This window comes from Vidua macroura, chromosome 1 (genome assembly GCF_024509145.1).
Source record: "Vidua macroura isolate BioBank_ID:100142 chromosome 1, ASM2450914v1, whole genome shotgun sequence".
Lineage (NCBI taxonomy): Eukaryota > Metazoa > Chordata > Aves > Passeriformes > Viduidae > Vidua > Vidua macroura.
This window is the reverse complement of record NC_071571.1, coordinates 14,961,039-14,983,527: the sequence shown is the minus strand read 5'-3', so window position 1 is coordinate 14,983,527 and position 22,489 is coordinate 14,961,039. Positions and strand designations below refer to the sequence as shown.

Genomic DNA, 22,489 nt, shown 5'->3' with positions numbered 1-22,489 from the left:
GAAGGCTTTTGGGTGGTCTCCGTTTCAGTCCTGTAATATAGAACAGTTCCTTTTTTCTAAATCCAATACTGATTTGTTTTCCTGCTTCAGTAAAGCCTCAAAATCTGTTGATGACAAAAGCAACACAACCCCCTGAACATCCATATTATTTTACTGGCAAGCTGCTAACTTCTAAGTGCTTGATTCATCACACACAGAGTACTACGCTTACATTCACAACAGGACTATGCAGGTTTCTATAGACTGACCCTTCTGAATTCCCTAACAGAATTTTGAGGGGTCATATAGTTTTATCTTTAGGACACTGCACACAATTAGCAGAGACCAGCTTTGGGTAGTTCAGCTTTACTGCCCTGCTTCCTAAAAACATGGATCTACCTTGTTTCTTCACCAGTGGTTCTGTTTTGATTGAGCTGAGGAAGAGCAAAAACTGTCAGAACTTAATGTCTTGGTGTATGTAGCACTCTTTGACAGGACAGCCTGATATAAATCTGACATCACACACCCTCACAATCAGCAAACTGTAGTCTCCCTTAGGGAAGCCAACCAGTGATGGCCAAAAAAGTCCACCAGAATTAAGTTCTATGTCATTCAGCAGAAGACTGAAGTAAGCTGAAAACTATAAAAATCAGTAACATTTTTGTAAAATCCCTACTTTCCACAGTAAATCCCAAATAACCACAAACATACATATAAGAGAAGTGAAGTGGCAAAGAAGCACAGGTATTTTTAAAAGTATGTTTAAAAGGTGAGCAATGACAGCAACGGTATCAGTCTAAGCTGTAATTTTTCACCATACACCATTTTCATAGTGTTGGCCCAAGATAAAGATCCTTTGAAGAAGAGACACAGTGCCTTGCAATTGTCCTTAACAGTTGAATAATGCACCAAAAATTAAGACAATGCACCTTTGAGGGATTTTCTTTTAATTTGGTTTCTGCTTTTGGGTCACGTAAAACCATTAAATAATTCCTACAGACATTTCAGCACTCTGGTAACAAAGGGCTTCATGAAAAAGACTTGAGTATGGGAACATAGCTCTGACTGCTCTGCCACCCACACTTGAACAAAAACTTTCCCTGGAACTGTGACTTACAACCAAGCTAATATCTTAAACCAATTTCAGCGATAGATCCTAGTAAGTCTCCCAGAAGTTGTTTCTTTCCCCACAATTTTCCAAGCTGCTTCTCCATCTCTTTAGCACCTGCTTCTCCTGGCAAATACACAAGTGAGGCACAAGAGTACTCCTGTCTCCCCAGTGACTTGCTGTGACAGAGGCTCTTCAGCAGGGCTGAGATAGCCCAGCTCTGAAGCTCACCACATGACCTCTTCTTGGCATTAACCATGACAGTTTTCCTAAACCAACAATCCCGGGTTTAGACTTTCTGAAAAACAATAAACTGCTAAGCCACAGAATGAAACATGATGCATACACAGAAATTAACATCCTACAGCAGCCTCTAAAAGTAAAAGTCACACTTCAAAAAAAAAAAAAGTTTATGATTCAATACTCCATAATTTTACTCTTTATGTGATGCCATGAAAAAAAAAATCTCATTATTTTGCAAAAAATAAAACTCTAACCATAAATGAAGTGGCCACAATGCATTACAATTCTGAAAGATGGACTGAGCTATTGATTACATTCTTTTCTTTCCATTTGTGCAACAATTCAAGGTGTACTAACAGCTAAGTACTAAACTTCTGGTATGAGGACACCAGCCAGTCTCCCTTCAAGCAAGGCTTTCAGTACTGTATAGCCTTCAAAAAGATGCAAGAAAAGAACCAAAGAGAAAAAGAACAGTTCGCAGTTTAGGTGAGGAAAATATTATTTCCTAAAAGACTAAAAGACTGAAGTGACAAAGCAAAGACAGTCTCTCCTTAATTGATGCCCTTTCACATCCTTGTTCAATACACAGTATAGTTCTACCACAGCAAGATTTATGGTGTTTTAATTACGTTCTTGATATTAAGCACAAGAGTTATCAGATTACAACACATTGCTACACAAACCATGCTAACTTTCCTACAACATTCAATTATACTATAAATACCCATGAAATCAGTCCTTTAAAAAAGTAATGCTTGAATACTACTGACACTAGGTTTAATCAGCCAATTAGCGACAAACCAATACCAGCAAATACAGTACTGTAATACAGTAAGTCAAAGACACACTTAATTAGCAAATATCACACTTCAAGATATTTGAATAGGATGGTTTTGACCCAGTTGTTCTGTGGTTTCATGAGGTGACAAGACCAATAGTCATAGAGCAAATACAATACAAAGACAACAGCATTCTCAAAATGCCATTTTAAGCTAGCAGTAAGAATCTCTTTATTACATTAGTACAAGAAAGAATGAAATTAAAAAAAAAACCACAACTTTTTATTTTTGAAATAAAAAAATAAAATAAATAAAAAATGTTTAAAAATAAAAAATTAAAAATTTAAAAATAAAGATCTGTGTCATATAATTTAATGGTGGTTACATTGTGAAGAAGTCTGTAATTCATTTAACTTTGACAACAACATGCAAATACACTCCATGAGAAAGGGCTCAATTATTACTCAAGTAGCACTGTTTCTCTTATTTGCCAGTGTTTGTCTTGTAAAAATATATGGTCATGTTTTAAATTTGTTTTTAAAAAATCTTTTTAACTAAAACACCTTCTGGATCTTTGTGAGTGAATTAAAATGCCAACATGAAATATTAAGTTTTAGTAAATAAGGCCCATGTCTTGTCTTGACTGCAAATAAGGATGAGCATCAAAACATACTTTCCTGCTGCTGAAGCACTAATATATTTTATGGAAATTATGAAAACAATTAGTTTCACTGGAGTACAAGCCCAATGGAGTATACCCTCAATGACCATAAAGACTTTTACATGTGCAAATAAACAGCAACTCAAACACAGAGGCAAAAACTGTCTTTGTGTTCAGATGAACACAGAATCAAAATATAAAACATTCTGCAAAGACCTTAATGGTAATCTTTCAACATACCCACCTTATTCTGCTGCTGCTATGACCAATGAAACATTTCATCCATCTTAATTCCTATTTCAAGGAAATAAAAAACAAACAAACAAAAACAACGGAAAGTTCCAATATCTCAGGAAATACATTTAGCAAAGGACAGAAAATCATATTTAATAGAAGAGATAAACATTTTAGGAAGTGGTAAATAAACAAGAATTCTAATAAAACATGTTCACCCACAATACAACAGCATCTCCTCTGAGGCATACCATACATTAACAGGACTTTTTACTATAGATTACAATAATAAATATCTGAATAAATATTGTTAAAATAACCAATGGAAGTTCATACATTTCTGATTTTTCCATGCACTTTAAAAACACTGAAGTTTCTTTAATTGCAACTGCAGTATTATTTCCAGTCAGCTTCCAATCCAAGTTCTACATTCAACATTAGGCTATTTCACTTTGGCCTGACACCATCTACCTCCTTAGGTGCAAATAAATACATAAAACCATCACCAGTTTCACACGGACATTTAAAACATTAAACCACTTCTATAAATGTTTTACCTGTGCACATAAAAATGCTTGAAACAGTCCAAGTCACTGATGAAGAACACTCCTTCCACCTAGTACAACATAATCCTTGAACCTGTACATCAAAAACATATGTGTGACAATCACTATAAATTTCTAAGCCTTCACATGAGACAGTCAGAAATATCCCATATATGCTCTCCCTGTCATTGCTAGTTCTAATAGTCTCACCCACAAATGAGATGCAGGAAACATAAGAAACTAGTATTTTCTTCATTAAATGCTTTGAAAAACACTTCAACTACAACTTCAGCTACCCCACAATCTATTTCTTTAACGGCCTGCCCAAAAGCTAAAAACATTTGCATAGTGCTGGCTTTCTTCTGATCCTCCAGTTACCATTACCCAAGAATATCTTTAGAATTAAATACTAAGAACATTAGATCATTATGAAAAATATTTTAAATATATGACTTGTCATGCACTTTATTTCTTCCTTTTCCTTTCTGTCTTTTGACAAACTCTAAGTTGGAAAAAATACAATTCTTCTAGCTACTTAAGCAGAAAAAATAAGCACTCATCTTTGATGTATTTTGCTTTACATAAAAGTAACTTTGAAAAACTTAAACTAAGTAACTTAAACTATTACTAAAAATAACTAGCTACAACCAAGTTCTTGAAAAAACAAACAAACAAAAGAACAACAGCTCAGTATTTTGATTGCTGAATAGTTCTGTGGGGAAAAAAACTGCACATAAACTACTGTGATCCAAGGGAACTGTGTTTACCCTATGTTATCCTCCTCTTTCCTTTTTATTAAGGAATAATACCATGAAAGACCACTTTTAATGGCATATTACAGGTTCAAATAAATTAGTACAAGAAAATTCAAGACTATAATTAGCTTAACTATACAGCATTTAAGGGCTAGGCTGTTGACTGAGACTTTAATACACATTAAAAAGCTTCAGCAACAGTTATGTTGGAGAAGGAATTAAGCACAAGACATACCACATTGATTTTAATTTAGGTATAGAACTAGGTAAATCTTTTAATAGAGCATGACTTAGGGGCAAAATAAATTGAAACAAGCCAATCTTTCGTATAGTTTCAAATCTGCCATGCTGTAGACATTTGCACAGTCTTTTGAAAACTCTTTTATGCGGCTTTAAAATGCTTCCCGTCCTTTATTATCTATGCCAGACACATCTGATCACTTGGAACCGGGGATATGCCCCTGATGTCATTATTAAAAGTTCCAATGGATTCATAAGCTGACAGGCCTCAGTAAGTTACACACAAACACTACACCCATTTACTGCATCCATTTCTGCAGCCACAGGACAAAACGCCTTTGGCTGTCAGTTCCTTCCAAACCGTAAGGAGCCCGAGAGGACTGCACATCGTATTTGTACTTTTATGGAAGCAGCAGCAAGGTTATGAAACATCGCTCAGGCCTCGGAGTCAAGAGCTCGGCGCACAGCCCTGACTCACGCTGGCAGGGACCGCGCAGGAGCCAAACGCTGCCACAGAACCTGGAGGCACCCGCTGCCACCACTCACAGAGGTCACGCTCTACGGCCACCACGGAAAAAAGCCTGAGCTGTACAAGCAACCATCGTGACTTGTAGGAACCGGTCATAGTGCGGCCTTTCTGCAGGTCTTTATTATAACATCAGAACCGGCAACAGCAGTCACGCCCTCTCGCAGTCTCTGCACTCGCCGGGCTGATCCCCCGGGCCGGGCTGTGACACCCGCGGGCCGGGGCTCGGCTGGCCGCGCTGGCTCTGAGCTCACACGGCGCCCCCGGCCGAAAGCCGCAGGCCCCGCACCGCCGCTCCCGGGCTCCGGCGGCGGGAGCCGGGCCCCGCACACACCCCGGCGGCCCGGGGAACGCTGCCGAGCCCTCGGCGCCGCCCGGCGCCTCGGCCGAGCCGCGGGACCAGCTGTGCCGTACCGGAGCGAGCCAAAGGCCCCGCAGGCGCGGAGCTCCGGCGGCAGTGCCCGGCGAGGAGTCCCTCGGGCTCACCGAGTGAGGGCCGGAGGAGGCGCCCGCCCCTCCGGGAGCCACCACCCCTCCGCCTCTTGCTTCCCGGCCCCGTGCCGCCAGCCGGCTCCGCAGGCGGGGAGAGAGCGGGACAGCCGCGCCCCGGCGCCGCCCGCCCCCAGCCCGGGCCGCGGCCCCACCGCCGCGGGGGGAAGGAACTTACGAACACCCGCCGTGCCCGGGTCCCGCCTCCGCGGCGCGGGGCGGCGGCGTCACCCCCGCGGGAAGGCGCAGGGGCGGGGCCGCCGGCGGGCGGGGGCTGTCGGAGGGAAAGGGGTGGCGGGGCCGGGGCTTGTTCTGCGACCGCGCTCGGGCGGCGCCGCTCTGGGGATACGGGGCTCCGGCCTCGGGCGCCGCTGTGCTGAGTGCGGCCTTCCCTCCTCGTCCCAGCCAGACACCGGCGGAGGGGGAGCTGCGCTCCCAGCCGGTCCCCAAAACTGATGGCTGTCAGGCAGTGGTATAGGGGTTTTGAGGGGCAAGCCAGCAAAAGGAATCTCTAAAAAGTACAGAAATCGTGCTGGAAAATAAGCGTACGGGGCTTGAAAGCACTGGGTCAGAGAGGGTGCAGATGGCTGAACATGAGACAACTTGAAGGCCAGTGGCCTCCAGGCCTGTATCAGCAATAGTGTGGCCAGCAAGATGAGGACAGTGAGTGTGCTTCAGTACTTGGCAGTGGTGAGGTCATGTCTCAAGTACTGGCCTTGGGTTTGGGGCCCTCATTTTAAAGCAAACATTGAGGTGCTGGAGCGTGTCCAGGGAAAGGCAGCAAAGCTGGTGAAGCATCTGAAGGACAAGTCTAATGGAGGAGCAGCTGAGGGAGCTGAGGGTGTTTAGTCTGGAAAAAAGGAGGAACAAGGAGAACCTAATTGCTCTTCAGAGCTACCTAAAAGGAGGGTGGAGTGAGGTTGGAGCCAGTCTCACAAGTAACAAGTGATGGGACAAAAGGAAACCGCCTCAAAGTTGTGACAGGGAAGGTTTAGTTTGGATATGGAGCAAATTATATTGAGTCTCCTCACAGCCTCACACAGCATGTACAGGTAATCAGGCCCAGCTAACATGGGTTTATTAAAGGCAGGTCCTGATTGACTGACCTGTTCCTCTGTGACAGGGTGACCCACTTAGTGGATGAGGGAAAGGCTGTGGGTATGTCTACCTATGCATCAGTAAAGCCTTTGACATGGTTTCTCACAGCATTCTGGAGAAACTACTGCTCATGGCTTGGACAAGTGTGTTCTTCATTGTGTAAAAAAACTGTCCAGATGGCCAGGCCTAGAGAGAGTTGGTGAATGGAGCTACATCCAGCTGGTCACTGGTTACCAGTGGTGTTCCTCAGAGCTCAGTGTTGGGGTCAGGCACATTGAATATCTTTACTCATGATCTGATTGAGGAGACCAAGAACACCCTCAGTCTGCTTACACAAGTTGAGCAGAAATGTTGATCAACTGGAAAGTTGGAAGGCTCTGCAGAGGGATCTGGCCATGGATCTGCAGAGGGATCTGGCCTCACCATGGGGTGAGTCCAGTGGTACAAGGTTCAAGAAGGCCAAATACCGGACCCTGCACTTGGGTCACAACAACCCCTGCAGTGCTACAGGCTGGGGGGAGAGCGTCTGGAAAACTGCCTGGTGGAAAAGGACCTGAGAGTATTGGTGGACAGCAGCTGAACATGAGCCAGTGAGTGCCCAGGTGGGCATCAGTCTCTTCTGCCCCCTTCAGGGGAGGGGTAGATTGGATATTGGTAAGAATTTCTTCTCCAGAAGGGTTATTAAACACTGGAGCAGGCTGCCAGGGGCAGTGATGGAGTCACCATCCCTGGAGGTACTTAAAAGATGTTTAAAAAGGTGTTTAAAAGACATTGAGCTTAGGAACATGGTATAGTGGTGGACTTCACAGTGCTGTGTTAACAGTTGGACAAGATGATCTTAAAGTCTTTTCCAATCTAAATGGTTCTATAATTCTATGGTTCTCTGAAAGGAAAAATGAAAGTCTGACAGAAATAGGATAATATGGGATTTAAGAGGAGGCTGAAAGGAGAAGTTATTTGGGCAGGAGAGAGGTGGGAAGGCACAGAAGAAAGAAGGGAAGTGTATAATGTGTAGGTGTGAAAAGAGAAACAGCATTCAGAATTAAAAAAAAACAACCTCTTTTCTTGACCTTCTTCTAACCATCTCTTCTACCATGGAGATGTTACTTGTGGGGAAGAAAAGGACTTCTTTCTGTACCACTTCGAAGTTTATTGAGGCCACGTCCTTTTCCAGTCTCATCCTGTGATGCAGGACTGTCTCCATCTTCACGAGCTCCTCTTGCATGTGTTCTGCCAAGACACCCCCATCTCCCATGATCCCGCACCCAGCACAGCTTTCTACCACAGCCCTTTGCTGGAAGAAGGGGTGACAGGGATCCCCTAGCCACAGCTGGAACAAAGAATCTGTGCAAAAGCATTGACACAGCTTCTGGGAAGTGGGAGTAAGGGAAAGGAGGAAGTGGTGTTAAGCTAAGAATTTAATTCTGATGTTTTTTGCTATCATGTACTTAGCATCATGATGCCGTCGTGATAATAAGTCCAAAAGCACCAAAAGTGGAAAAATAAATCAGTGTGGGAGAAGATAGGAGGAATTTGGAATGTCTTCCAAATATTGACATTTCTTTCCATGTACCTAAGGCTGAAATTTGAACTGCATAGGTATAGACAGTATGCTAACAATTAGAAATATATTTTAAATATTTGTGCAGTTTTCTGAAAACCCATTTCTGCAGCTTGCTGCAAAGTGACAGCTAAGGAAGCAGATATCCTGAGTACCTGACACTTTTTTCTAGTGTAGCCAAACAATAAAAAGAAGTTAAAAGATTAGGCTCTTTTTGAACTCAGATTTCCTGAAATTAAATGTGAATTAGGATTAGCGATTCTGAACATAAGCACGGTTTTGTGAATACAGTAAGTGCATCTTGGCAAATTAAATTTGTGGTGATAAAACAGGTGGACTGGCTCAAAGTCACTTCAGAACATTTATGGTATGATACTTTCCTTCAGTCATGTGTTCCACTTGGAAGTTCTGTATCTGAAATAACTGTTCTGGCGCTTCAGAATACTTCCTTTAGAAATCATTGACAATTTTAACAGGAACTGAATTTTAAAAATAAACATACTTATTCTTCACCTTTATGTACCACTAAAGCTGAAGTGGTTTGCAGTTACAGAGCTTATCAAATACAGTGAATTTGAAGGTGAGTCTTCCAAATGGTGTTAAATAATTATATTTCCTTTTGGATTTATACAAGTCCTAACTGTTGCTTAAGCAAAAGTATTACTATATCCATTGTATGTACTGCCTTTCTTAACCACAGATGTGGCATAATGAGCATACCATGGTTCTTGATGTGTTCTGTGCCACTTGGAGCGACACAAAATATGCTTTCCAATGTGCACATGTGTTTGTGCCTTTACCAGCTATTAGTTTTCATTTAAAAATAAAACAAAATGCTACAGTGGATATATCTGTTGCTGGTGAAAAAGAAAAGAGATCTGATGACAATATAAGCTTAATGTATAGACTATTTTTAGTATTCACAGAAAAGATCAGTCATTTCTATTAGAGAGTGTATTAATTTTCCTCAAGCATTACTTCATGATATACTGTAGAAACTTAGTAGCAGTGATAATTAATGTCAATCTGGAATATCAAGTTTTAAAACAATACTGGGAAAAAGAATTCATTGTGACTAGTTGAAGAAAATATTTTTGGTGATGTGGTACCTCAACATCTGAACGTACAATATTCAGTAGTACTGTTTCCTGAATATTTTTCAGAAAAGTGTATCAGTGATCTCAATCTTATTTTACAGGCTTTTGGGAAGGAGTTTTTTCTTAAAAGTGCAGTAATAGAATGAGTTCCTGCTTAGAACTGAAAGTAAGCAGACCTTAGTCACCGATAAATAATACCATAGGAAAAAATGAAAGCTGTGATATCTGATGAAGATAATAGTTTCTCTTTTTACAACCTACAGTAGACAAGGAGCTACTGTTTTAAAGATTACACTGGTATTGATTTAGAAGAGTAGGAGTGTATTATCAGATAGAATAAACTGAAGAGTATACCTACATGATTAAGAATTTTATGATGTACAGTATTAATGTGCACTACTTAGAATTCAGGGTAATAAAAAATACAAAGTTGCAATACTCTTTTTTTTTTTTTTTTTTTTTTTTTTTTTGTATTTAGCAATGTGTCATATTTTCAGAATTAAATCAATAGAGGTGTTTGCACAGCAGTGCTTTTGCCATGTATCAGTGCTAGTGGAAATGCCAAAACATGGTCATAAAGAAAGGAGCCACTGTGTTTGGTGTTACTGTGAACTGGAGCCTTTTTGGGGACAGCAGCAGCAACAAACAACTGTAATACCTCCCACCCTCCCATAATCTGTGAAGTTTTAGGACATGAATTGTTGCCTTACTGTTCTCTCTTGCACTTTAGTCTGCATGGAGGAATTTTACATCGCCTGTAAAGAAAATCCTCCCACATACAGTAAGGTATTACTGCATAGTACAGGTTTGCTTTAGACCAGGCAGAGAATCATTTAGGTTGATGTTGGTTTAGGTAGTTACGTTTGTAGTATTTCCGAACACTGTTTGTTAAAGATGATGAAGGTATTTAAATCCACTGCACTAGAGCACAGACTCAAAGAAGTTGGGAAACTTGGACAATATCAAACACAAGCTTTGAAAAACCTCTTAGTACCAGACTTCTCCTGCTTCCTACAGATTAGGCCTCCTGCTGACTATTTGTACTTTTTAAATGTATAAGAGATTTAAGCTTTAATGTCTGCAGCTCAGTTCACCTACCTTTGAAACAGCAGTGGTAATTCTGACTTAAATATTGTGATGTTACATTAATAAATATGAGCAAAACTCTTTGAAGTTGAAAAATATAATGAGATTTAAGTACATTCCTTTTTGTCATGATTAACCTGTCAGACATTTAAGTGCTGAAACACTGCTTTTGGAATTAAAAAAAAAAAAAAGGAGAAATGCCAACTAAGATAATAAAGAAGCCAAGATCCAGATCAAATAAGCAGAACAAGCAACTAAAATAAATACAGGGGAAAAATCCAAGGGACAGAGAAGATCAAAATTTACAGCTCAGAAAAATGAGAAGAAAATATCTGAAACAAATACTGCTGGAAATCGGAAGGGTGGTTAATATGCTACTAAGAAACACCTTTGCATAAAAGTGACAGTGAATGCGTATTAAGACAATGTGTCAGAGAAGTCTGAGCAGCAGTCTAACTCCCACAGTCTCAAACAGATCAATGCTGCCCTATAAGTTCTTGTTTCTTCTCTAAAAGGAGCCTACAGCACTACCTCAGATATATGAGCTCAAGTACCTCTGGTGTTAGGGGATGGCCAAATGGAGATTTTCAGATAATAGGTTTTATCTTATCATGAAACAGACTGGACAAGAAGACTGAGACTGGGCGGAGTCCCATAAGTGAAATAAAAATACTTCAGTCTGCTGGTGGGACAAGATAGACTTGCAGGAGTAGGTAGAAGGAGGAAGGACAAATTCATGGACAGCAAGCAGAATAATCTTACACACATGAACACGCCCTATTCCAAATCCTGGAATGGATTAGGGATGCTTAATTTTAATATTTCCCCTTACAATAATATATATCTGCAGATTAAAGGCCAAAAGCACAGAAGATGGGAATCCATCACTGCTGGTGGTCAGCACAGTAGTTGAAACAACAGCACTCTTTATGGTTAATCACCCATCTAGCCAGAAGGAGAAAGTAAATACACTGCAATCACTCATTTAGTCCACCACTTGTTCTGTTTTTTAAAAAAAAAGTTGGACACACATAACTAAGAACTGTATCATCATCAAGAGCATGAAAGCCAAAATCAGGATGTGATTTCTCAACCTCCTAAAATTCTTTCAATGTAACTTTTGTGTTGTGAAGGCCATAATTTATGTCCTTTACTATTGCTTTATGGAAGAGAGTAGGAACAAATTTTAAGTATTTATTATCCTTCTTTTGAGATGACACTTTCAAAATCTTCTAAGAAATTGTTAAGTAAGAAAAATCTCTCCTTGAACTGATTTTGTATCAGCTTAGGTTGACTGATTTTTCAGAGACAGCAATAGATTTCAGCAACATGAAAGGCTTGACTGGTGACGCCAAATAAAAATTATTTTTAAAACCCACAAGCTGCTTGTTCTAAAGTTTACATTTTGTGCCCAAGAAGTTGATCTCTGTCCTTCAAGGTAGTAAAATTCTGTGACAAGCCAAGAACACATAGTTCTTGTCTCTTTTTGTTTTTTTTAATGAGAAGCCAAGGAAACACACATGACTGAGAGGAAACCTGCAGGCTTGCAAGCAGGAAGAAGCAAACTCCCTTCTTTCAGTATCACGAAATGTTTTTTACAATGACTGTGGACTAAAAAGCCTCTACAAAGCCTCTAGAAAGAACTATAACTTTGTGAAGGATTAAGAAAAATGCAGAACTTCTGAAAATGAAAAAATAAGAGAAATGTATACAAAAATAAAATATTTTTTAATGAGATGATAGAAAAATTAAATTATACTTAAAAATGAGGGGGAAATAAGCTTTTGCAAATAGAATAAAGAAGGTGAATGGAAACTGAAAATAAGCACAAGATTAAATAGACATGACAGAAATTAGTGATTCAGAAGTAGTAAAAATACTGGTTCGTATTCATTTAGAAGGAATTTCCATAAAGGTTGGACAACTTAGAAGTAACAAAAGATTTATAGAAATAGCTGTTCCTAAAAAGCAGTCAAGGAAACATTTGAAAAATGTGCAGAGTTGTAAGTCCCTCAGCCAGCCCAGCTGCTATGCATCCTAGGGGATAAAAGGTATTTGCTGTGAAACTTCCTGTAGCGCTGTCAGTGAAGCTGAAAAGAGGAACAAATACTGGAAGACTGAAAAAAAAATCAAATATGACCTCTTTTTTTTTTCAATGAAAGCACAGAATGCCCCTTGTAACTGCAATCCACTATGTATCCACTATGTATCCACTATGACCACTATGTATCTTATTCTATCAATGTTGTATAGCAAGAGTGTGCTGTGTTCCAGAGACAAGGATTAAATTGCTTTTGCTTCGAATTTTGAGTTAGTTCATGAAGATGTTATGCTGACAATGAAGAGATGCTTTGTAAAAATAAAATTTTGAATGAAGACTGCAGCTCACAGAGAGACCCTTCAAGGCAGTGAGTAGAGCAGGAACCCTGCCCAGACAGCCATGCTTTTAACACCTGATGATCTGTGGCACAGATACACTGTTGGCTTTCTAGATGGTTCATCACATGTTTTCATAAAAATCTTTATTTGTGTGTGTGTTTTGCAATATGTCTCATGTAATATAAGGAAGTGCCCCTCTGTTTCACTTTTGTAATGCAGAAGACTTGCACATTGGGACTTTGCTTCTTGCGGATGATTGTGCCAGGGTACAGTTTGCACAGGACCTTCTGGGAGTGGCACACCTGCAGCTGTGTCTAGCAGAGCTGCAGCACTGAGAGTGAGCAAATTGCTCTTGAATCAGAGGACAGACCATTGGTTTTAATGAAAATTGCTATCTGGATTTGTTTTAAACCATCCTATAGGTATCTGCAGAGTGTATGGGAATGGGGTGCGTGGGAGATTGGACTACAAAGAATTTTTTTGTCATTTTAATCTCAAGAAATTTAAAATAGTCCTTTAGTACCTCCTGAGTCAGTTCTTGCTATTTTCTTTCTTTCATTTCAAAGAATTAATTTGAATACTTTATCTGTGTGCCATTCAGTGAGCAAGAAAACTATATTCTCCTTTTCCAGTTGGGCACTGAGGCAAGGAAGCCTTAATGTTTTTTGCAGGGTTTCTCAGAGAATCCCAGCCGGTCTGTTCTGCCCAGACTGATATTTAACATGGAGGCTTCTGTTAGAGGCAACCCATATAGGAAAAGGATCCTGGTGTGAAAAAGCTGAGTGTCTCTGAGCTACTTGCAGTCTTTTCTGGAATTGTTTTTTTTTCCTTGTCTGCTCTTTATAATATATATTTAAAGTTGTGTTTGTTGTTGTTTTCCTTTACCATACTGGCAGTCTGTAATTTCTACATCCCTTGTCTTCAGTGTACTTCACTACACAAGAGAGTTATAAATACATCTAAATTTATTTGGTCGACTTCTGTGTTTATACAGTTCCCACTGAAGTGAGGTCACTGAACTAGAGAACTGACTCTCCAACTGGTTCTCAAACCCTTGTAGCATCTCACTGTCATTCTTGGCACGTGAAGCATGACCTCTTGTCCCACAGTGGCCAGGCATATTACCAAGAGGTTTTATCATAGTCACTCAATCCACATTTAATTAGTAATATTTTTTTTCACAGCAGTGCATCTACATGGCAGTTTTATTTTTCATTTCCATTAATAGCTCTGTGGTGTACAGATAAAAGTGAGAAATCAAAGGTTCGTGTAAATGCTTACATTTCTGGAAAACTGTAACATGGGCGGGGGAAATCCTGAAAACTATAGTCAGATTTTATGTACACCTATTCCTCAACTCAATTTAAAAAACCATGGGAACCAGCTTCAGTCCCTATGAAGTATCATGTGCTGAAACCTCATCACATCGACACATCACCAGCTAAGTATAGAGTAAACTTCTGGATGCAATCAAGTGACCCATGGCTTTGGCAAAGATGTAACTTGAAGTCTCATGGGGAAATAATTTCTGGCTCTTAATTTAAGACAAAGCCAAAGGAATTGAGCCCTTCAAGTGCTACAGTTAAAACCCAAAAATCCCACTTTGATTTGAATAGAGAGCTTCTCAGTTGCTAGCAGGTATGTGTGTAAGAGTTAGTGAGGCACAGATTTCCTGCTATTTTGCCCTTAATGTGGAAAAATCAATCACCCTCTTTAAACGGCAGACTTCAGATAAAACATGCAGTGCTCAGTCCTTATGAAAAGGCTCTCTTTTTCCAAGACTTTGATAAGAAGAGGAAGTTAAACAGAATTTTAACCTTTTTTGTGAGTACTTTTGAAGTGACTGAGGACCTGATTTTCATTTGCATCAAGGCTTCTGCATTAAGCTTAAAGAACCTTAAATGGGCATAAGCTGTAATTAGGACCAAGTCCCCTGTCTCTCCTAGCTTAAGGTATGTAACGACTCTGAATCTTTAATGTCTATAGATGCAGCTCCAGGGGAGTACCTCTGATGTCCAGAGATTCAGCCCTAGGGAATAGAGACATGGCAACAGCCCAGAAATATGATTAAACAAAAGTCTGTCCTCTGAAACCCCTAGAAATCAGTATGTTTAAAAGCATTAAAAATTTATTATTATTCTGTATTCAGGATCCATATCACACATAAATATGAAACCATTATAGTTTTCAGTCGGCAGTGAAGAAGCCTAGTAATTTTCATAGTTTCTTATCAGAGTATTTTACATAGATTATACATTTTATAATGTTATTTTATTTTTCATATGTATTATTTGTATATAGGTATATTAAAAATGTGTTCGTGAGTCCACAGAGAAAAGCTATAGCTGCTTTAAATTAGAGAATCCAGTTTACATGTTTTCTTTATGATACAGTGAGTGCATAATTTCAGAAGGTGTGTGGGGGAAAATGATCTAATGCTTATATAGTGCCTTGTGATCCTCAAATAGAAAAATTATATAAAGGCAAAACCTGACTTTAGCTTTAAAACCATAAATAGTATGTTCTTAAAAGGGTAGCATAAGGCAAGAAAATAAGTTGTTCCTGTAGTCTTAAAATTCCTGCACCTTGATTCCCTATACATTTGTCTACCTCCATCTCATTCAGGACCATCCTGATGTTCCCAGTCTTGCAAGGGACACCAGTATTGTGGCTAGCAATGCTTGGAGCTTGCTGGGTCACCAGCCAGCTGCTGTCACCCAAAATATGGCACAATTTATGTCCAACTAATCCCCTGAAATGGCACAATTTTATCTTGCTGTTCTCCCCTACCCATGTATTGCTGTAAAACCAGTAAGAATGTAATTTTCTTTGAGACTCCTCTTTCACATGCAGACAAAATTCCTTTGTGGCTTTCTCTGTTACTACCAGGGCACTGGCAGGCAGGGAAAAAAACCAAAACAAACCTCACCACCAGATGAAAAGCAGTGTTGCAAATACCTCATTTCCGTGGGCAGCCAGGTTAAGAAAAGAAGCTTATAAGGCCTGTGACCATCCGGCTCTTGGCCATGAGCAGCCCAGCAGTGAGAGGAAGGAAAAGACCAATAATACTGAGCTGTGATTCTTCAGTGCAAATCCTGTGCCAAGACATCTGTGTCCTGAAAGAAAGAAATGGAACCATTTTGGTAATTTGTCTCCTGGGTTTAGGGTAAAATATGTCACAAGAAGGATGCAGGATATCCTAGGGAGTTTGTACCAATTATAGTCCACACAGTAATGGCAACACAAATGAAGGTAGATTTGGTATACTCATTGAATCACTTCGCAGATGTAAGAGAGAAGAAAGGAGATGTCTGATGTCAGGAACCTTGTGGTGTCTGGTATAGAGGACAGCAAAGGGGTCTCCCACAGCTTCTTCCCCCTGTGCTGGTTCCAGAGCAGCAAGACATGTCCATATAAAATGTGAGGAGGGCATTTTTGTTTGGCACAAGAAATCTAGCTAGAATTTTCCAGCTTGTGAAATAAAACTAAAGAAAAGTATTAGTCTAATAATGGCAAGTATAAAACATAAAAACTAGTATCTATGTTATTGTATTTAATAAAAAATGTCATCTTGATATTTGAAATAAAGGTTTTTAAAAAAACACAGGTATTCCTAGGGCCACAAATTGTGGAAAGTGGGAGAGTATTCCAAAGGAGTACTGAAATATGCTTTACTTGTACTCTTCCCTGCATATCTGTTAGGAGGTAGGATACTGGAATAGGTAACTCTTTGGTCAGGAAAGCCTTTTATCAGTCTGTTTGTTTATACTTCAGTTACTGATGTTTAAAGTTGAATATTTCACACCATAATCAAAGGAATTATTCAGTAAAGATCCCTCTGATGGCAATGGTAACATATATCCTGCTGTTTATTTTCTTCATAAAAAGCAACAACTACATTTTAGTTCATGAGCATGCATTTTACGTAATTTAAGTTAGATGAAATGGAGAGTTAGAGCACCATATCTAGAGATGAACTATAATGGGTTTATAGTTGCATATCTGAAACACAGGCTGAGTGTGAAGGAGTCATAGTTTGATTTACTCTTGGAAGGAAAATGTATATGTTTTCCTGTCACCAGGTTTTTCCCAAATGTCACGTAAAATGTTTTTATAAAACATCACTAATTAATTGATAGTGAGACTCAGTACCTAAGCCTTTTAGACATAGTTGCAGTCCTATACAGGTGAAATTGGTGGATCTGAGAAGAAACTAAAGGCTCTGATGTATACGTATGTCTGTTTAATATTTTTATGATTTATATCTTTTAGACTTGAAAACATAGTCAGAATTATGTTGAAATTAAAAAAAAAAAAATCCTGGAAACAGAAGGCAAAAGCTGAAATTTAGTAACTGTCACTAATGATTCCAGATTGGATGCTCTCATGCATAGCCTACTAAGCCAAATGAAGGTGCATAATAAAAAATGTCACTGAATTGAGAACGTTAATTTTTCAGGAGGTGTTGAGTTGGTAGTTGTCTTTTTTTATATATTTAGCTAGGAACACATATCAAAGCATGTTCTAAGTTATGTATAAATAACTACACCTTTCCTCCATGCAGAGAGAGCATGTCTTACAATTTGCACTCGTAAAATTTAGGATGACAGAATATATACAGTATAAAAAGCAGAATATGGAAGAAGGACTGTTTTGATTTTTAACATAAAAACTTCTGTCTACAGAAGAGAGAAAGAAACAGAGCTTTTTAGGGGCACTCCTAATTGAAGCAGGCCAAATAATAAAGTGTACAGAATTAGAAGTCCTTTTTACAAAGCAATAAAGATTCAAAAATAATTCAAAAAGTATCCAGGAATACTTTTGGGATTGGATACTTTTGATGTCCTTGGGGGACATCAGTGGGAAATTTCTGGGTATGTCTACTTGGGGTTATTCCATTGGATTAGTTTAGTCATTCACTGAAATTACAGTAATTAAAGAGGTTAAACAGAAGTGCACACATACCACCTTTTTTTTTCCCCAGCTTTTCTCATTAATCATACAGTCTCTGTAGCTCTATGTCTATACATTAATAAATCCTCCAATATTCCATGAGGCTATTCCATTGTTTTTTTTCTAATGGTGAATCCCAGGATGCCTACCAGAAACTACAGAAATCTGGAAACTGGACTAAAAAGTAACAACTCCTGTGATTCCTGTGCTGGCATCTGCTGATTTTGCCAGCATCACCTTTGACCTGCTGACAGGCAGAGCAGGGGATGCTGCCGAGCGTGTCCATCAGAGCGTACGCACATTGGCAGGAGGGCAGCTGATTGGTTTGGCAGCGCCATTTCATCAGGTTTCTGAGGACATGGCAATATTGTTAACAGAGAAGAAGAAAGAAAGAACTGAAAAGCAGTTTTTCTGGACCCGCTGCACATGATATGGGATGCACTTGTTGACTGAGCCAGCTAGCTGAGCTCCTGGGATAGGTGGTTGTCACACTACGACATGAAATAACTCACGCATGCACACTAAGATCAAAAGAGCAAAAGAAAGTAAGTTTTATTTCTGACTTTGCAATATATAGAATTCTAAAAGTGACAGTGGATTGGAGGACGAAATTGCTACTTCTCCAACCACACTAGTCAAACTAACAGTCTATTAATTTTCTCTTCTTATAAAGAAGAATGTAAAACGATTATTTTTTACATGACAGTGCACGAGAAACTCTAGTAGAAATATGTAAACATCAGAAGGTAAAGAAAACTTTTTAAAGAATTTCAAAACTTTTAAAAGAACAAAGCAACAGTGGTGAAGCAAAACTCATATGTCTGAGCCTCCTAGCAGATTATCAGGAAAGTAAAGGAAACTCCTGAGAAATCTGTGTCCTAGAAGTCACCTAAGTGTTGCAGCACCAGAGCAGCAGCATGAAAGTTGTCCTCAGTGCAGAAGAAATAGGTTGCCCTTGCTCTTTGGGGTGCTGGCTGCCCCCACTTACTGCCTGTTAGTAGTTAACCAGGTTGGGGCTGGCAGATCAGCTTCTGGGCTTGTTGCCATGGAAGATTGAGATGTTTCTTTGAGCAGTGCTGCTCTACCAGGTGTATACACAGGAGGAACTGGCATCTCTTCAGAAAGCAGAGGAGAGAGATTTGTGTCCACTGATTTTTGGGAGCAACTTTTCTGCTTCATTTGCTCTGACAGTGCCTTCTCAATGTTTGGGTTAGTGACTCGTAGATGGAACTAAATGTAGCACCTGGGAAGGGCAGGACTAACCTCTGCAGTAGTCCATGCACATGCATGGCAGGGCATTAATGATTACTGCATCTATGCCTAGATTTACCTCAGACAACAGTAGAGTTTGAAAAAAAGAGTTCCCATGTAGCTGGCACAGACATTACTTAAAAACATGAAATGCTGCCACCCATTTCAAGGGCTAAAAAAGGAATAGAAAACTTGCTTGCTGATATTTTCGGTGAGAAAAGTAACATACGAAAAGGCAGAAAATACCTTGATGAGGCTTTTGAAAATGAAGCCTAAGGATGGCATGTAACTACACAGGCTGGCAGAGACAGTGGCAACAGAAGCTGCTCCTTAGTAGGCTGGACACTTCAGAGAAGTTCACTGTGATCTTCCCTTCTCCCTACATCTACTCTTGTTTTAAAATCCTAATTCAGCTATAAAAACCTTTCGTTCCACTTCCTCTGTGGAATGTGCCCATGGGGAGGACAGTGTGGGAATGCCATGGGAAACTACAGTTGTTTATCATAAGACATTTCCCCAGAGTCCTCTGCACCCCAGTGCAAATGAGCACATGACCATCATCTGTCAGTTTGTGGTTGTCATCTCCCCAAGTTCTGGAAAGTTCCCCATTCTCATTGTTTCTAATGGTTCCCTCTGTAAACCACTCCTTCCCTTTTCCCTCAATGGCCCAGTTTATGTTACCCCATCCCTGTTCCTCCCTTACACCCTCTTCCCACTGGATCATTTGTACCCTAGGCACTCCTTCCCTCCCCAGTTATATATTCTGGCCTCTCCTTCCCCAGGGCTCACGGAGTCTGCTCTACCTGAGTGTGGTTGTCTCCCTGCTCCTATTTCTGCCTCCCTACTCTGTTGATCAATCCTCAATAAACCTGCTTGGATTCCAGCAGCTCAAGAGTCCTTCCATCTTCCTGGTGGGGATTTTAATTGCGCTATCCAGGCACCCATTGATCAGCCAACTGAGGGTCATCCCAGGGACTCGGTCTGGGGTATCCTATATTCCTCCACTTAAATGAATGAAAAAAGGCTCTTTATACAAATTCTGATCCCAATCCCACATATGTAAAACAAGATTAACTTGGTTGATTGTAATGGCATCAGTTGGGGCATACTTTACTGAAACCCATCAACAATTAGATCACTTGGCTTAAGTCAAATGCATAAATAACAAAGGTATTTCTAGTGCTTTCTCTGCAACCTGGTTTCATTTGGCTATTCCTGGAGTTAATCTTAGCCCTGAGTTCAAAAAGACCTGGATTTCACCCAGAGGTGTTCCATCAGCATAAATCTGGCCTAAATGATACCAGAATAAGCTCTACCATCTGAGTGAACCATGCAAATATCTTTCAAATGCAAGTTTGGGGCTTTCAGTGCACCTGTCTAGTACTCTGCTGAGGCTGAAAGGGAGCACATTTTACCAGTGATGGGAAAACAAGAGAAGGGAAACATACTTGCAATTCCAAAATAACTACATGGAAAAGCATTGCTTAGAAATAACTCCACGCACATCCTTGCATATGTATCCTTTGTCTGTGAGCAGGGCTAACTTGTAGTGAACTCCTTGATGTGGGATTTTATTTTCAGACCACTGCAGACGGATTTTTTTTCAAAGCAACAGCTGTACTATTTACTGCATGCCACAGCTGTTTTTAGAAAGAATTGCCACAAAACATAATTTAAAAAGGACTTTCATGTAAGACCCACAAACTTCTAAGTATCCTTACCAAATAGTACATATTTCTATCAAAAAGCTCTATTCCATTTTTCTAAAATAACAGTATTATTATATAATTCTTTACTTCAGTAGACATCAATGTTCTGGTTTTTTTCCTGTATGTTAATGGGAAGGGAACAAGAGGTTGCTTTGAAGCTAGACTATCTTGTCTTTATCTGTTATACTTATCATGTAAAATAGATGCAGGCTACTGTCAGGTACTTGAGCAGCTTTCTGTGCACATTTTGAAACTGGTTTGCCCGGACAGCTGCATATGAAACAATGTGTAGGAAAATCAGGGCCCAAAACTCAACTAAAGACATATCTGGACTGCGGGCCCTACCATCTTTTTGACATAAAGCAGCATCGTTCTATTTTTAGTGGAGCCTGTATTTGTAGATAAGGGTGTGGCCATAGGGGTCCTCAAACTGCTATAGCTGAGAAATTTCATATGGAAACTAGAATGGGAAAAATAATCTGATATCCAACTTCTTTTTGATTATACTGAATATTAGTATAATCATGAAATGTGAATCTAAAAGGTAAAAAACAGCTGATTTAAAAAAAAAAAAGCTATGTCCTTTGTTTCCTACTCACAAGCATCTCTCTGTCCTGAATCCTGGGCTAGAAATCTCTTTCCATAGAAAGTTTTGCATGAGACCCAGTCTGGTAGCAAATCTGCCTTGTTCTCTGCACATGAACAAAATACACTCTTCTTAGTCTTTGTTATGACCATAAAGAAAAAAGGAAGTTATGCATTTAGACACTCAACATCCATTTTAACCCAGATCTAACTGTAATCCCTGATTATTCAATACCTTCAGATGTGTGCATGCAGCTTCTAATGGGTGAATTTATGCCAGTGCCATATTGAGCAGCACTGCATTTCCCTGCTGAATTGCTATGCCAGTTTTCAGCTGTTGAAAGGACACAATTTGAGGTTGAACATTCTCACTGTCTGTCTGTCTGGAGTGCCCAGAACTACAGTTTTTTGTGTGCTTTTCATGGTGAAGTATGGGCAGGCCACTGACTGCAAGAAAGTCCTCTGATTTTGTTCTTTTACACTGTTGTGTCCAAAAAAGTGACAAAATACAGAGGACTGAAATTAAATCAGATTCCTCTGCCTTTAGTTAATCAAAGCTGTAGATAGGCCTTGAAAAGGTTGGAAGGAATTCCAGCATCTTGTCCTCCTTTGTTTCATTTTTTGCAGATGTGCATGGCAGCTTTTTTTTTTCTTTTGAGATAAATGCAAGCAAATATATGTGCATATTATCTACAATGTTATTTTATATAACTCAGTATTTACCTATTGTTTATATACTGTATATAAACACACAGAGAATTTTCTAGCAGAAAAATTTAAGATGACAACTGAAAAGCTTCTTCTAGGAGAAACAGATATTTTCAAAGATGTGAAAGCACTATGTCAGGGAGCAAAGCTCTAAGCAATGTATGTCATTTTCTCACAGACCACTTTCCTTTTGTACTCCCTCCTTTGCCTTTATTGATGTTACTTCACCATAAAAAACAGTGCTCTAGGGTAGACCTCAGAGCCCCAGTTCCTACCAGCCTCTTCCTTCCTTATTCTCAGTAGCAGAAGCTACTTCAGGGTTACTTTGCAATCAAGAAAAGAAGTTTATACAATGCCCCAACTCTGCAGCTTTCAACTGTTCCTCATTTTTCCAGATTAGTGCCTTAATTAAGTCCAAATGTTTTTCATTTTCTCCCTTATGGTCCCTTCTGTGAAACCTGATGCTGGCCATGGACACTGTCCTCTTGTGACCTTTTCTCTTC

General features: G+C 39.7%; 1 protein-coding gene and 1 long non-coding RNA gene across 10 annotated transcripts in view; one reads left to right on the top strand and one right to left on the bottom strand.

Annotated features, from left to right (window-relative positions):
- The window catches only part of ZNF438 (zinc finger protein 438), a 51,188-nt gene extending 45,454 nt beyond the window's left edge, over window positions 1-5,734 (bottom strand). For 5 of the 9 annotated variants that reach the window (XM_053978123.1, XM_053978052.1, XM_053978140.1 and 2 more), the window contains exons 1-3: window positions 5,485-5,734; window positions 3,562-3,643; window positions 3,015-3,064 (exon numbers count right to left, since the gene is read on the bottom strand). The gene's annotated coding sequence lies outside the window, so the exon portion shown is untranslated. The other 4 variants (XM_053978071.1, XM_053978079.1, XM_053978062.1 and 1 more) reach the window with 4 other exon arrangements.
- Window positions 5,735-7,115: 1,381 nt separating this feature from the next.
- Window positions 7,116-10,493, top strand: LOC128811715 (uncharacterized). The gene is made up of 3 exons (XR_008438438.1): window positions 7,116-8,798; window positions 9,417-9,481; window positions 9,794-10,493. It is a non-coding gene; the product is annotated as an uncharacterized LOC128811715 (long non-coding RNA).
- The last annotated feature ends 11,996 nt before the right edge of the window (window positions 10,494-22,489 follow it).